The sequence below is a fragment of the Octopus bimaculoides genome, chromosome 6, assembly GCF_046866305.1.
Source record: "Octopus bimaculoides isolate indiv1 chromosome 6, ASM4686630v1, whole genome shotgun sequence".
NCBI classification, from domain to species: Eukaryota; Metazoa; Mollusca; class Cephalopoda; order Octopoda; family Octopodidae; genus Octopus; species Octopus bimaculoides.
The window spans coordinates 82,893,740-82,896,239 of NC_142933.1; the positions used below are offsets into that span (position 1 = coordinate 82,893,740).

At 39.7% G+C, this 2,500-nt stretch overlaps 1 protein-coding gene across 1 annotated transcript in view; it reads left to right on the plus strand.

The window, feature by feature from the left end:
• Positions 1 to 2,500, plus strand: part of LOC106867500 (semaphorin-5A) — a 313,387-nt gene that overhangs the window by 201,603 nt on the left and 109,284 nt on the right. The gene's annotated exons all lie outside the window — the stretch shown is intronic.

Genomic DNA, 2,500 nt, shown 5'->3' on the forward strand with positions numbered 1-2,500 from the left:
TTTAGCATGTTACTTGATTGTTTTAGCCACTCTATAGTCTTAATAATAGCGATGATGATGATGATGATGATGATGATGCTTATGTCTACCACAGCCACAATGTTAAACACTTTGGGGAATCAGTAAATGTCACTTTAAATTGATACCATCACTTGGTATGTACTTATTATCAACCTGGGCAAGATTAAATGCAAAGGTGACCTCAATGAGATGTGAAAAGAGAACATAAAGGGATGTAACTTAATACTATACACTATTTTGTTCAGTACCCTATTGAACCCATCATTTATCCCTGCTAATGAATTTGTTATTTACCACCCAAAATAATCTGTCACTTAGCGCAATAATAATAACAATAGCAATTGCTTTTTATTATTCAGGCTCAAGACCAGTAACTTTTAAGAGAATTGCTTTACTCAATACCATTCACCACAGTAGATGACTGGTTTTTTTTTATTGAATCCATTTACATTCTGTTTGAAACCCCATTGGGAGCCAGTTTTTTTTTTTTTTTTTTTTTGCATCCTTGATTGTTTTTACCTCTGATCTAACAATTCTGCTAATCCATCAACTTAATATGACATAAGTTCTGAAGTTTTTTTTAAGGAAGTGAACCACATGGTTCCGGGTTCAGTCCCACTGCGTGGCACCTTGAGCAAGTGTCTTCTACTATAGCCTTGGGCCGACCAAAGCCTTGTGAGTGGATTTGGTAGATGGAAACTAAAAGAAGCCCGTCATATATATATATATATGTATATATATGTGTTTGTGTGTCTGTGTTTGTTCCCCCCCCCCCCCACACCATCACTTGACAACCGATGTTGGTGTGTCTACGTCCCCGCAGCTTAGCGGTTCGGCAAAAGAGACCGATAGAATAAGTACTAGGCTTACAAAGAATAAGTCCTGGGGTTGATTTGCTCGACTAAAGGCGGTGCTCCAGCATGGCCGCAGTCAAATGACTGAAACAAGTAAAAGAGTAAAGAGTGATTAAATCAACCCCAGTACTTGACTGGTACTCTATTTTAGCTATCCTGGAGGGACGAAGTGAAGTCTACTTTGGTAAGACTTAAGTTCAGATGTCACCATATGCCTGGTACTTAGTTTATAAATTCTGGAATGAAGAATCTCTTCATAGTTACATAAAAAAAGTTTAGAACTATGAACATCACTAATATCAGTTCCACCTTCCTTGAAAATCCAAGGCTTCATTGCCTACATAAGCTTATGTTAGAAATATAATAGGGAGAGGGGTGGGTAATTAAGTAACATAGGCCCCTAAGTGTGTGTGTGTGTGTGTGTGTGTGAGCATGTTTACAAATATGAATACTTATGAATGAAGGTGAGAGAGTGAAGAGAAATGTTAGTGTGTAGAAAGAGAAGAAAAGTTGTTAGGGAAGAAAAAGGATAAGAGTTTATTGGAGAGGAAGAGGTGAGAGGTTGTTGGATTAAGCAGTTATTGCAAGCACACACATAGACATGCATGCACACACACACACATACACAGAATGAGAGAAGGATAAGCTATTTGTGTGTGTTAGAGAGAGAGAGAGAGGAGAGATCAAGCATTCACTTGATGAAGAAAGGACGGGGAGTGATAGGTTGGTTATTTGATAAAAAGAGAGAGGTAAGGTTTTGTAGTAGAGAGAACATTTTTGTATTGGAAATGGAGAGGGTTTATTGAGATGGGGGGGGGGGGGTTGAGAGAATGGATAGGTTATTGACTTGTACAGAGAAACGAAAAGAGCTGATGATGTCTTATTGTGTAGAGAAAGAGAAAGGAAGCAAATGGAGAAATTTTTGGATTGGATAGAGTGTTTTAGAGTGTAAGAGATAGGTTGGTGGAGAGAGAGAGAGATAGAGAGAGAGAGAGAGAGAAAGAGAGAAAGAGAGAGACTATGCATTGTATTGAATGGAAAGAAAGTGTAAAAGTTGAATTGGGGAATATAAAGGAATGGGAAGAAAGCAATGTGGGTGTAAGGTAACCGAGAGAGGGAGAGAGAGGGAGAGAGAGAGGGAGAGAGAGAGGGAGAGATAGGGAGAGAGAGAGAGAGGGAGAGAGAGAGAGAGAGAGAGACTGTGTGTTTGTATTTGCATGTTCTCAGCTGTGTGAGTTATGTATACATATGTCATCTGTGTGTGTATAAGACTTTGGGTTTATGTACTTGTTTGAAGAGATTGGAAACAGAGAGAGAGTGAGAGAGAGAGAGAGAGAGAGAAGTGGGTGGATCAAGCGAGCAGTTATTAGGCAATTTAAGAGATGGAGGGGAGGAGGGGAAATGGGAGTGGGGGGGTAGGGCAATATACAGGTAACTGTTGGTGGAAGAGGTGAGAGATGATCAAAACTAAATAGATACCTCCTCCTCCTCCTCCTCCTCTTCATTCTCCTCCTCTCTCCCAATTGGAGGAAGAGGAGGAGGAGGGAACTGATCGAAGAAGGAAATATGAATATAATTTTAATACATCTTTGAGGCATTTCTCTTTTCCTCTCCTCCTACTCCTC